This window comes from Periplaneta americana, chromosome 8 (assembly GCF_040183065.1).
Source record: "Periplaneta americana isolate PAMFEO1 chromosome 8, P.americana_PAMFEO1_priV1, whole genome shotgun sequence".
NCBI lineage: Eukaryota > Metazoa > Arthropoda > Insecta > Blattodea > Blattidae > Periplaneta > Periplaneta americana.
The window spans coordinates 42,044,565-42,060,000 of NC_091124.1; positions in this window are offsets into that span (position 1 = coordinate 42,044,565).

Here is a 15,436-nt window from a genome sequence, read left to right on the forward strand (position 1 = left end):
GCCTGTGTGGTTGTATTTATTTGTTTGTGTTGTTTGTGTGTTGAGATGTCTTTGTAGTGTGTTTTCTGTTCGGTATGCTATGTTGTATTTTTGTTTTCTGAATGAGGATGCGATCTTGTGATGTATTTCTTGTGTTCTTGTGTTTTTGTTGTGTTTGGTGTGTTTTTGTGTTGTTGAGTTCTTGTTTTGTCTTCCTTATGATGTTGTCTATTATGTTTGGGTTGTAACCATTTTCTTGTGCTATGTATTTGATTGTGTTCACTTCATTGTAGTGTTGTTGGCTCATTGTCCTGAATGCAGCATGTTTGTGTTGTGTGGGGTGATTAGATGTGTTGTGTATGTGTGTGGTGGTGGTGGTTGGTTTTCTGTATATTTTGAAGGTGTGTTTGTTGTCAACTTTTGTTATGGTGATGTCTGCATTGGACAGACAGGCAGATCATTCCAAACTCAATGCAAAGGACACATTAAAGCAATAACCAGAGGACACAATGCATCTACATATGCCGAACGCACAACCAATGCTAACCACACATACAATAACATAAATACAGACATGGAAATCCTACACATAAAACCCAAAAACCAAAAACTCAACACATTAGAGCAATATGAAATATACAGACACACTAAAACACACCCTGATCAAATTCTCAACACACAGATCAATTTCAGAACACACATACTATTTGACACCACATTTCAACACTTTTCAACAATCGAACGCACCCACACAACAGGCAGCGAAGTTTGAGATGACGCCGAGATCTAGTAGGCTCTGAGGATGGTGTGAAGAAGCACCGAAACAGCTGTAAGCCTCACATGCTTGCACAATTAACACGAGTAAGATCGCCATTTAATCAATTATATATATTCAAGTGTTAAAAGTAATGTACGAAAGATTGAACATGGATAAAAGCATCATCGAGCCCATAACTCAATTTTGTCAAAAATTGGAGTTAGTGGGTTTTTGATCTCCCTGTCTCAATTAGAGATAAGTGTTGTTATTATTTGTGTCGATGCATGGACAGTAATATATGCGACCTAAATATTGACAGCCGGCGTTAGAGGGCGTGGGTTCCATACGTTACGATCAGCTATCTGATGAACTCGACAACATAACAGTAAACCAAGAAGAAAAGAGACGTCTAAGACAAAAAAGAGTCGTTTCTCTTGAACAGTGTTGTTTTTGCCACTTTCCTGAGCCCTGTAGCCAGATCCATGCATCTAGGTTCCCGGGGTGGGTGGAGTCGTTTGACTTATGAGGCTGTGAAGTTCGCACATTTGTTCAGAGGCAGATAAGTGGGCGGCGGATCGCGCTTGTTTGCGGACTAAATTGATGATACTCATTCGGTAATGGACATTTCCTGCTGTTGTGCAAGAGTTCATTCCCCGACTAATGCAGCCGCCATTAACAGGCAATCAAAATCAAATCCAACCCGATTTGTTTTGTTTCTTCTAGTTCTGGTACGAAGTACAACTCTCAGATATCATTATTATGACATTTTTAGAATTAGTTCAGGTGACGTGTTCCTACGAATGCAAGCTCATAGTCACAGTGGCGGCTCGTGGAAATATTAAATGAAATATTTGGAACTTGATAATATATAAAACTGTTCTTTGCGAGACCGTGCATTTATTTGAATATTCAGTTTATTCAGATCTGTAGAATGGATCGATACACACTCGTTTCTAAAGAACGCTAATTATTAAATGAATCCTATAGATTCGAAATCCCTATATACACTTTAACAAATTAAAGGATTTTGACAGTAACTGGTCGCAAATAGAGGATATTTTCAACCTAACAATGACTTTTAAGAAACCTTTTGCTTTAATTTTACTGTTTTTTAAATTAAAACTATATAAAACATTAGAATTCATTCTTAGCAAGTCCACACCTGTGGAGTAACGGTCAGCGCGTCTGGCTGCGAAACCAGGTGGCCCAGGTTCGAATCCCGGTCGGGGCAAGTTACCTGGTTGAGGTTTTTTCCGGGGTTTGCCCTCAACCCAATATGAGCAAATGCTGGATAACTTTCGGTGCTGGACCCCGGACTCATTTCACCGGGATTATCACCTTCATTTCATTCAGGCGCTTAATAACCTAGATGTTGATACAGCGTCGTAAAATAACCCAATAAAAAAAACATTCTTAGCAAGCACTTATGTGGGCATAGCTCAAGTATGAACAAAATGGTCTTTAGGGAGTTTTGAATCTAGAGAATTCAAATCCCAGTGTTTGGTCATATCAAACATAAGTTAGGTATGCAGTGACTATATGCTCAAGGCAGTGGAAAGAAGTGCTGGGTAGGCTTACTTCATTTTCTCTTGTTTACTCGTACCTTATATGGAGGTACAGTCGGTTGGTACAATAAATACAATTATAAATCTTGATTACACAACTTTTAACACTATATCACTTCGGAAAATGTATTATTTGTCTTTCTTGTGTTTAATTTTATATTACCCTGTTATACGTTTTAGCCTGCTATTGGACTTCTTCAGAACTGGCTGTTGCTGGTCTTGGCGCCTTTTGTTTTGTTTCCTGTGGGGTTGTGTTTGTGTAGTGTAATGTGGAGCCAAAGAGTGTGTGTGTTCTAAAATTGAGTTGTAAGTTGAGAATTTCATTTGTATCTGTTTTGTGTGTCTATATGTTTCGTGTTGTTCTAGTGTGTTATTTCGAAGTTCTTAATATTTTAAGGTTTTTGTTTTTTGAAGACGTAAGTATGCTTTCTAACGGTCGGTTTCTCGAACAAAATTCAATTATTTATTAACGATAATGAGTCTACAAGTATTATAATCAGTTTCTGGAACGTTCAGTTCGTCTAATGATTTCTTAGATCATTCACTCTATGTTGGTGGGATACGATATCCATAACTCTTCTTACACGCGCAGAACTATCGAAAGAATATATGGACCTTTTTGTTTTCAGCTGTTTGCATTGAAATAATAAAACCTACTAGATATATTGGAAATATTTACATTACTGGGAATGTCGACTATGGTGATGACTGCAGTATAGCAATATTGTAACTTTTCAAAATAAGTTTATCGTTTCCGGGTGAAGTATTTGGTATTGTATACAACATTAATAGACTACGCCTATAGTTTAGACCTATAGAAAACGGAATGATTCCTTTATAGAATATAGCGGAGAAACGTTCTACACCAGGCCTGCACAAACAGCGCTCGCCGAAACGGAGAGGAAGATATGTCAGAGTGACATGCACTTGTTATAGGTAAAAGAGAGGAAAACGACCACTCAGTTATCTAGTGGAGTGCAGTGTGTAGGCCTATTCTCAGTAACTGTTTGGTTTCACGTTGCTTACCAATGCTACAGTACAGTATGGAGGAATCTAAAAGATGGAACATAACATTTAACGATTTGCAGCTCGAACTTATTGATCTTCAATGTGACCTGAGAGCTAAAGATCTTTTGAATAATACTGGTTGAGTTTTACAAGACTAAACATTCGCAATAATATCCACGACTATACAGGCTGGCTGTGAGAATGATTGCTATATTTGGCTCAACATTTATATTTGTGAGCAACTGTTTTCTATAATCAACTTTAATAAAGGCAGACATCGAACATCTGTAACTGATGTTTCATTACGATCAGTAGGCTACTGTTCCTTTCAGCTGCCAACATCATAAAACCTCGTTTTGATGTACTGATAAATAAAAATATAACAAAATGATGTTGTGCCTTTAAGTAGCTATAGGATTTCTATTACTTCTGTAAAATAAATATATTTTTTTAATTAATAATAGTCGAAGATAGTTTTGCAAACACTGAACTGGAATTCATTTCATAAACACTCGTAATAGTACTTCCTTTTGTGTATATTTTGTACGAGCTCACTCCTTCTTCCAGTCCACCCATATACAAAGCACAGCTAATATCTGCATTCCGCTCATGAGCTGTGAGCCGGCTCGGAGAGCGCAAACCTTGTGCAGGCTGTTCTAGACAATTAGGTAAGTCATATTTCACAGTTCACTCATAAAAAAGGATGCAGAGAAAATTTTGTTAAAATATAAGAAATTAAGTAGAATTTTAAGAAGAAATAATGGTAAAGAAATGAAGAAGGAATGAATATTTACGCCTAATATAGTGAAAGATAGGGATTCTATTTTGCACTCCGAGATATTTAAACATAAGAAAGCAGAATGCACAAGTCGTCGTCTCCATGGCAACCATACAAACTAATGTCAGAGATCTTCATTCAACGTAGAAGAAGCGTTCTAGACAATTTGGGAAGTTATATTTCACAGTTCACTCTTAAAAAAGGATACAGAGAATTTTTTTTTTAATATAAGAAATTAAGTAGAATTTTGAGAAGAAATAATGGTAAACAAATGAAGAAGGAATGAATATTTAGGCCTAATATAGTGAAGGATAGGGATTCTATTTGCACTCCGAGATATTTTAACATAAGAAAGCAGAACGCACAAATCGTCGTCTCCATGGCAACCATACGAACTAATGTCAGAGATTCTCATTCAACGTAGATTCCGTTACTTACAAATGACATCAGACTGAAGAGAAATACCAAGTTTCCAGGTTGCACATTAGTTAATTTTTTGTAGGTGGGGTTGCAGTTAGGTGGTCAGTACGAAGATGGTCATAAGAAGTCTTCATCTAGACCGGTTATTTTACAAACTGTCTAAAATCAACTTTTTATGTAACAAAATAGCATAGTCAACCTGTCAGTCAACATTAAGGCTTGGTATAAAAGCTGTAAAATTGCAATTTGTTGTGAAACTCGCCAAACAGAAATAAAAAAAATGCACGAATTCTGAAACAGGTATTCTGCTTTTCACGTATTACTGTTGGCAACACGAATATAATAATAATAATAATAATAATAATAATAATAATAATAATAATAATAATAATAATAATAATAATAATAATAATAATAATGTATATATATATATATGTATTTATTCACATTGCAAATGGGTATATACCCGATGGCAGTGGTAACTAATTACACACAATAATGACAATTAATAATAAACACAACTAATAAAAAACAATAATTAATAATAATAATAATAATAAAATAATAATAATAATATAATAATAATAATAATAACAAGGAGCATCCTAAATTAAATGAAGCATGGTCACTTAAAATAACATTTAAAGTAAATCTAATTTGTATCTTAACCCTAAGTTCGAACTAAGACCCACGAGTATGACAGGTTCATACCTGCACAAGTACCTTTCGGCACTACACTTATTTCGCTGTCAACTCACTCACTGCACTGATTCTACCTGATTTCACTAACACTTCTAACCATTTCACTGTTTGAATACTTTGCACAGCCACTTCACTGACACTAACACACCTCACTTACACAATAGACTTCACTGACACAACACACTTCCTCACTGATAGTGCACTTCAAATAACAAGATATCAATTACACCCTTTAAGTAGTGTGTATAATATACTACCGTCTATTAGTAAAGTCCTTAAGCCTATTTTTAAATACATTTTTGGTTATTGGTAAGTCTGCAGGTAAAGCATTCCAGTCCCTAATAGTACGACTGAGAAAAGAAAACTTTCCAGTGTCCGTCCTCTGTCTTCTTTCCCTCAATTTATATGAGTGGTCGTTCCTTGAAGAGTAATTTGGCGGCTGCAACCTATTTTTTTTTTTACTTTTTTATTTTTTATTTTATTTTTAATAATAATAATAATAATAATAATAATAATAATAATAATAATAATAATAAGAATAAGAATAAGAATAACAATGCATGTAGAACTTACCATTCTTTTAAATCAGAATTTTGGGAGTAAGACGTAGTATAATTACGTTTGGGAAAGCCGTGTAAAACCTTGCAGCAAATGAGACATTTAATATTATTTTATTTCATACTCAGAAAATAACATTTTTCCTCCCATTGTGAATGGACGTATCTTTTCTTCACAATCGTCAGGGGATGACATAGGCTACTTCAATACAGACATTGCGAAGGTAAAAGCGCTACTGATAGCATAGTCACACTGTCATGCAGGGAGTAGTGGAAGAGGTTGAGGGAGGAAGTATTACGTCTTACAGTGCTCAATGCCCACGTTTGCATCACAACTCGCTAAATGGAAACGCCTGCTCCAAATAATCAAAATATTACGAAATCCAAATGATGAAGTATTACGTTAGAATGGTGAACAACATAAAGTCTTCAACCATGATTAACCGTTAAATTGACAATATATCATATAGCAGCCGTGGCGAAAATGTGACTCGCGAGCACATTGTGGCTCGCAATGATAGCTATGCATTTATCTTACTTTCTACCTCTCCCAACCCCCACCTTCTCACTCACTGGAGTCAAACGCCGTTCCATTTGTATTTGTCTCTGACTTGCGAGTGGCATATCATCGCAATGTATCTCTCGAAATCATGTACCTCTACAAAAACGAAAGTTTCAAGTAGGATGAGAGGACGCATTTTTTTTGCTGCCATTATGATGAGAACATTAAATGTATGATTTGTTCACAAGTATTACGAGGAAAACGATTGTATAACATAAAACGGCATTATAAGTTACTACATGTTACTGATGCAACATTAAATGGTTGTCATTATTATTATTATTATTATTATTATTATTATTATTATTATTATTATTATTATTATCATCATTATTATCATTATTATTATTTCTCTGTACGTCGATCTTTTTCCAGTAGATGTGCGAATAATGCGGTTAAATCTTCAATTTAAACTCACAGATTTACAATGTAATGTTAAATGAAAGCTAGATGTAAGGACTTGACAAATGTTGAACTTTTCAAATATTTGCCAAAAAAATAAATATACGAAGCTCCGTTCTTTGGCTTGCTCTGTTGAAGCCATGTTCGCAACAACTTACGTTTGTCAAAAATTATTTTCAACAATGAAAATAGTAAAAATCAAAGTTAGATCACGACTGACAGACAAATACCTTCGTGATCAACTACGACTGGCAGTAAGTGACATAATTCCTGATTTTGAAACTCTGTCGCAGAGACATTCTAAAGACAGTTAATTTTAGGTTGTGATAATGTGTCCTATGTTTTATTGTTCATTTCCTTCTTCGTTGCACGTACTAAACATTAGTTTGTAACCTTATATTGTATAAAATTATATTTAAGTGCTTGAAGTAAGGAAAATGAAAATCCGTTAATAAGTCAGACAGTTGCTTCACTTAACCTTCGGGTGTCCGCTTCTCTCCATAGGTGCTATGCACGTTGCAGGTTACACAGTGGCTCGGCGCACGATCACATTTTCGCCACTGCTGTCATATAGCATACAATAGGTTAATAGGCTGTTTGCTATAATTTTAATAGAACAATAGAAAAAATTGGTAGGAGAATGAAAATTTCACAATACTGTAATATTGTTAGGTTTCGTAACAAGCTTCTTGTCTATGCGGATGACGTGAATATGTTAGGAGAAAATCTACAAACGATTAGAGAGAACGCGGAAATTCTACTTGAAGCAAGTAAAGCGATATGGTTGGAAGTAAATCCCGAAAAGACTAAGTAAATGATTATGTCTCGTGACCAGAATATTCTACGAAATGGAACTATAAAAATTGGAGATTTATCTTTCGAAGAGATGGAAAAATTCAGATATCTTGGAGCAACAGTAACAAATCTAAATGACACTCGGGAGGAAATTAAACGCAGAATAAATATGGGAAATGCGTGTTATTATTCCGTTGAGAAGCTTTTGTCATCTAGTCTTCTGTCAAAAAATCTGAAAGTTAGAATTTATAAAACAGTTATATTACCGGTTGTTCTGTATGGTTGTGAAACTTGGACTCTCACTTTGAGAGAGGAGCAGAGATTAAGGGTGTTTGAGAATAAGGTTCTTAGGAAAATATTTGGGGCTAAGAGGGATGAAGTTACAGGAGAATGGAGAAAGTTACACAACGCAGAGCTGCACGCATTGTATACTTCAACTGACATAATTAGGGACATAAAATCCAGACGTTTGAGATGGGCAGGACATTTAGCACGTATGGGCGAATCCAGAAATGCATATAGAGTGCTAGTTGGGAGGTCGGAGGGAAAAATACCTTTGGGGAGGCCGAGACGTAGGTGGGAAGATAATGTTAAAAAGGATTTGAGGGAGGTGGGATATGATGGTAGAGACTGGATTAATTTTGCTCAGGATAGGAACCAATGGCGGGCTTATGTGAGGTCGGTAATGAACCTCCGGTTCCCTTAATAGTAATATGCGTTACAAGAGCGGTATTTTGAAGTTTTCGTGTTCGAGGAAAAGTTTGAAAAAGCGAAACGTAGTTGAGCTTTGTTTAATTTCCGAGAATTGAAAGAAAACATACCGCTCGTGTATCGTACATTATTTTGTGCGAAGATCGTTTATTACATACCTGAAAGAGGAATTTCTAATTAGTTGCAGTGAAATCTCCATCTTGGTTTCTGTTCAATGACGGCAAATTTGAAAAACAAAAATATCTATCTTCAACATTGTTGCTTTAAAATGTTTTCTGTGTTTACTATACTCCAGCAGGTGTGATATACGTCTGTCTTTTTTTTCCTCCAGTCTATAAATGCGAACTTAAAACAAACGGGAAGGTTATGTAATGATGTTTTTTTTATTTTAATATTTTAACAGTATTGTTTATGTAACATATTGCAGTAATAACATCGGCAAGTTATTTTTGCCGGTCTTGTTGATTTTTTCACGGCTTTATTAATGTTACTTGCATCACAAATGCAGTAACTTTAGTGGAGTTGTAGAGTTTACTTAATTTTTGCAAATATTTAAAAACAATAATTAACAGTGCAATTTAGGTGAAATGTGGAATTTTACACTTTCCGCGGATTGGTTTTTTGCGGAAACCAAGCAAATACGTACGATCTCGCACAAAAGCCAGTAAAGTAAGTAAGTACTGTAATATTGTACAACATATAAAAATATGGACATTGCGATAGTTGTTTTCTTTACGGTCCGACAAAGTTTAATAAACTTATGTGAAAAATGAAGTTTTGCCAAGTTAAGGGTTAGTACTCTTTATATTCCTTGGGTTAATACGTCTGTTAAAAAAAAAAAAAAAGGAAAAACATGTAACATACCTATATCCACTTGTTCAACAATAATGTTAGGCCTATTTTATTTACCTTTTTTAATCTATTACTCACTGGCCAGAACTGGGCACATAGATTTATGTTGACAATTAAATACAGTTGTAGATAGGAGACACTTCACATGATAATTTGTCTCCTTTAAAAGATCTTAAAGTGAAATTTCTATCTGATATTGACAAATTAATTCGCAGCGCTGTTAAGGAAATAATTAACATTCCTATTGACACCCCGGATGCTATGTTGTATGCACCAAGAAGATTGCGAGGTTTAGGAGTATTTAAAGCCCAGTGGGAAGCTTACCTTCAGCACTTAAATATTTGTCAAAGACTTTTACACGTTGACAACCCTCATGTAGCAGCCACTCGAAATCTTTCAAACGAAATTGAACATTGCATCAAACAATTACCAATTACCTCAATTACCAATTACCTTCGATTGCTCTGAACGTATTTCTTCTCAAAAACTAAGAAAAGCATTGCGTGAAGATTCTTTTCATCAATGGAGCAAATTGAAAAGTAAAGGTTTGGGAGTTGTTTTCTATTCTCACTGGAAGAAAGGTAATTCGTGGATCTAACCAAAAAGGGACTTTCGAGCAGTCAGTGGACGCAAGCCATTAAGATGAACTGTACTAATACAATACCTGTACGTACTCTCCCTAGTAGAACTCTTGACTCAACCCGTTGCAGAAGATGCGACGAGCAAGAAACGCTTCCTCACGTCTTGGGTTTCTGCCATCATGGAGAATTGCTCCGAATCAACAGACATAATACGGTTCGTTCTCTCATCGCAGCTTCAATCCGTCAGAATGCTTCCTATGAGGTTTATGAGGAGGTTGGTTGCGTCTCTTCTGATGGCTCTACTAGACGTGCTGATATCATCATAATTGATCGGCAGAAGGATAAGGGTGTCATTCTTGATCCCACAATCCGTTTCGAGATCCATGAGCAACAGCCACAAGAGGTGTGTCGTGAAAAACAAGTCATATATGAGCCTTGTTGTCAGCATCTTGGAGCACAATACCACATCACACACTGGACAGTTTTTGGGCTCATGTTCGGTGCCCGTGGCACGATCCCACGTGAAACTTTAAATCAACTTAAACAATAAAAAATTTCTGATGCAACGATTGATGCCATAGGATCTCACGTGTTAAAATCATCCTTAGCTATAATTAGTAATCATTTGTACCCAACAAAATTTTTATTGTAAATGATTTCCTACGTTTTCTTATCTTAATGTTTTTTTTTTTCTTTCCAAGTGTCACAAAATTGTTTTGTCTACTTATTATTCTTTATGAATTGATTAGTAGGCCGATCTATCGAAAGCTTATTTAGGGCGGCTTTTTTTATACAAATTATCTATATTCCTTGGGTTAAAACATCTGTTAAAAAATACATGTAACATACCTATATCCACTTCTTCAACAATAATGTTAGGCCTATTCTTCCTAGAATTTATCTTTTAAAAATCTATTGCTCACTGACCAGAACTGGGCACATAGATTTATGTTGACAATTAAATACAGTTGTAGATAGAAGACACTTCACGTGATAATTTGTCTATTAGTGTCAAGACGGGTGAATGAAGATGTAAATAAAATGATCACACCTCATCGAGCAGACTGCTGTTCGTATCTGAACCTCATGCTAATGTGCTTTAGGCGTGATAAAGTAAGCAACTCTGTAAAAAATTAAGAGGATTAAAAAAAGACAGAGGAGTGACACTTCCAAACTGCTGGGTCAACGAACTGGAAGGTGGTGACAAGGAGACCGCTTCATTAAACCAGTTTATTGCATGTATTTGCGAATTTCAGAGCTGGAAGGAAAAAACAAAAACAACGATCTCTAACAAAGGGGACAAAATGAAATGTGACAAGTATAGAGGCATTAGTCATTGCCGCCCTCACGTAAGCCCACTATCGGTCCCTATCCTGAGCAAGATTCAGTCCCTACCATCATATGCAATCTCCCTCAAATCCATTTCAAGATTATCCTCCCATCTACGTCTCGCTCCCCAAAGGTATTTTTCCCTTCAGCCTCACAACTAACACTACACATTCTTTTCTGGATTCGCTTATACGTGCTACATGCCGTGCCGATCTCAAGCGTCTGGATTTAATGTTCCTAATTATGTCAGGTGAAGAATACAATGCGTGCAGTTCTGCGTTGTGTAACTTTCTCCATCCTCCTGTAACTTCATCTCTCTTAGCCTCCAAAATATTTTCCTAAGCACCTTATTCTCAACCACTCTTAACCTCTGTTCCTCTCTCAAAGTAAGAGTCCAAGTTTCACAACCATACACAACAACCGGTAATATAACTGTTTTATAAATTCTAACTTTCAATTTTTTTGAGAGAAGACTGGATGATAAAAGCTTCTCAACCGAATAATAACAGGCAATTCACATATTTATTCTGCGTTTAATATCCTCCCGACTGTCGGTTATATCTTATTGAAAATTCAAGTTTCAAAATTAGGAAAACAGCAAAATGTATAAGAGAAAAATCATTACCTATGTTCTCATTATTATTTCTAGATATTAGATTTTAAGTACACGCTCATGTTATTTATAACAGAAAATTGTAATACCATGTTATTGAAGAGTTGATGGTTTTATAAAAAAAATCCCCAAATGTTTAACACTCTCTTATTCGGTGACTATTGCGAGTAGGATCGTGATTTTTCTCCATATCGATAGAAAATCTAGTAAAAAAATAATTTATTTCTCTGGCGTATTTCAATACCGTTGACGGTTTTCATGTAAATTTTATTTAAAACCACTGATTTGAAGCCACTGACCGATGCGACCAGCTTGCAAAATTGTAGCCAGAAAAGCAGTTAATAGGTACAGTGGAAGCTCTTAAGTTCGACATCCTATAGTTCGACTGCTTACGTAGAGAGAATTAGACACGCCCCTATACGGGCACTAAGAAATGGTTTTGCCATTTGAATGGTAATTGATTCTGTGTTTTGTAGTGACTATTACACTCTTACTACGTCATACTACTTTTGACCAATAAAACGGTACGAAAGGACGTATTTCAACCAATCATGGCTGCTTATCGCACAATTTTATCGCGTCCCTAGCATTTGTTTAATTTTATCGCGTCCCTAGCATTTGTTTAATTTTATCGCGTCCCTAGCACTTGTTTCTTTGTTTGCCAACATTTGAAACTGCGCTGGTCTGGACGTCAAAAATATATATAAAACTACAAATCACTCCAGTCGATGCACAGCAGTTTCAAATATGACTCGCATTGGCATTCAAGAACAAGAATTAATAAAAATCACTGATCATACCTTTGCATCTTCTGAAATCCGATTTACAAATAAATGAAGAGCACCATTCGGAAATCCTGAATAAGTTGAATACACCATGTAGGCCTAAATCAACGAGTTCCACTTTTATTATGCACACGTCCCATATAACATCAATTGAACCACCAACCATATTCAAATTTGAAAATTGTACATTCAATGATTATCCCTTTTAAAATTATTCATTAGGAAATTCTGAATAAGTTGAATACACCATGTAGGCCTAAATCAACGAGTTCCACTTCTATTACGCACACGTCCAATATAACATCAATGAACCACCAACCACATTACAATTTGAAAATTGTACATTCAATAATTATTCCTTTTAAAATTATTCATGTTTATTTTTTATGTCATCGTCGTTAATTAAAACTTTTCTAACACTCGTGTATATTAGTTAGGTTATGTTATAGCTTCTGCTCTGAGAGGATAAAAAGAACTTCTGCTATATGATATTATGGATAGTCACGTATCAGAGATTGTTTAATATTAAGATTTATTGAATAGTAATCATTACAGTGTCTGTATAAAGACACTACTGCCATCTAGCATGCATCTAGCGTAATATTTGTAATGTTGAGATGGTACAATAATACATTTGAAGACAGTTGTATTTTCGTAAGTCAATTAATATTTTATTGTATTGTAGTACTTCGTTACTTCTAATCTTTATATACTTTCTTCTAATCGTGTAATAGTCAATTAAATCCCACTCGAGTTTTGATTTTCTCTAGATAAATCAAAACTTCTAGTGAGATTACTGTTGATAAATTTGTTAAAGGAAAACAGAATATTTTATTGTTTAGGACATCCATATTTAATCGCTGATTTTAAATTAATGAACTCATCTTTTTCTATTTGAGAATTGTGCCGTTTGTAGGAAGAAACTGTCGAAACCCACTGTGGAACTAGAAGCGCATACACAAGTCTCGGGGCGGGCAGGAAATGCAAGTACAGTACTGTATTCGTTGATGGATAACTAATAAGAATTGTATTCATTTCACCTGCCACACCCACTACCGTTATTAGACTGAACTTTCAGTTGTCGAACTTAGGAAAGTCCACTGTACTAGTTCACTAAGGCAGACAGGCCTGAGTTCGTTGACCTATTACGAGAGGAAACAGGCGGCCGTGTTGCCAGACTGCTCAAACTTCCGACTCGGTTTTCTAATATTTAATCGTGCATTTAGGCAAAAAACGTAATATAGGTTTTCTATTCATTTCAGTGTACCCTATCGCTGCTTTAAATCTGCAGAATTATTTCACTTCCACCCTTTATACACAGTGTGTTTCCGGGATGATGTTACTAACTTTCAGGGATGATGGCGAAGGGCACATGTATCAATTTGAGATAATGAACCCTTGTCCGGAAATGATTGAGTCGAAAGTTATAGCAAAAATAGTTGTGTGGAAATTAAATTGTAATTTGGCACCACGTGCCCTCCTTCCCTTAAGCTTTTGAACAGTCGTGGAAAGATGGTATGGGCCGGATGTCTCCTACGTGGGTAGGAGCTTGTCTCTATTTCCATTAGGTAATCCGTATTCGAAAATCATGTCTTGCATATTCCGCTCTCGTGTACTCCTCCATTTCACTAGGACTGATCGACTGGACACTGCAACTTATGCACATACACTGCTGTCTACAGACGTGCATATCAGGACCGACCATGTCCGTTACACATTACGCTATCTGCATTGCTTTAGTGTAGTTTTCTGTCCCCACTCCTCAGACAGCGCACTGAAAGGAATATTGTAGGTAGACAACGTAAACAACGTCAGATGAATACAGTATGTGTAAGATGTACAGATAAATACACATAAATAAGGTGTACAGAGGAATAAAATTATTTCATTTCCACGCAACTATTTTTCTATATACATCTTGATTACACAACTTTTAACACTGTATCACTTGGGAATATGTATGATGAGACTTTCTTGTGTTAAATTTTAACGTACCTTGTTAACATGTTTCGACCTATTTTGGGTCATCTTTAGAACTGGTCGTTGTTGGTCTTGACGCCTCTTGTTTCCTGTGAGGGTGCGTTCGCAGTGTAGAGTCAAAGAATGTATGTGTTTTGAAATTGAGTTGTGTGTTGAGAATTTCGTTGGGGTGTGTTTTCGTGTGTCTGTATATTTCATATTGTTCTAGTGTGTTGAGTTTCTGGCTTTTTGGTTGGATGTGCAGTATTTCCATGTCTGTGTTGATGTCTCTGTAGGTGTGGTTGGCATTTGTGATGTGTTCTGCATATGTGGAGGTGTTTTGTAATTTTGTTATGGCTGTGATGTGTTCTTTGTAACATGTTTGAAATGATCTGCATGTCTGTCCTATGTAGAAGTTGTTGCAGAACACATCACAAATGCCAACCACACCTACAGAGACATCAACACAGACATGGAAATACTGCACATCCAACCAAAAAGTCAGAAACTCAACACACTAGAACAATTTGAAATATACAGACACACAAAAACACACCCCAACGATATTCTCAACACACAAATCAATTTCAAAACGCATACACTCTTTGACTCTACACTATGAACGCACCCTCACAGGAGACAAGAGGCGCCAAGACCAACAACGACCAGTTCTAAAGATGACCCAAAATATGTCGAAACATGTTAACAAGGTACGTTTAAATTTAACACAGGAAAGTCTCATCATACACATTCCGAAACTATTTTTGCTTATAACTTTCGATTCAGTGATTTCCGGACCAGGGTTCCTAATGTCCAATTGATACATGTGCACTTCCCCATCATCCCTGAAAGTTAGTAACACTAGCCCGGAAACACCCTGTATATATAGGGAAATAGAAATAGAAAAAAATGAGGATATAGAGAATGGAAGGATGAAAAATAAAATGGAAAGGACAAAACGAAAAGAAAGAAAAACGAGAAGATGAATAAATTTTAAGTTCTCGAAAAATAATTTAGGTTGAAAATTTTAGATAAATCGGAAGAATTTGAGAAGAGAGTGATAGAAAATTAAAAATCATAA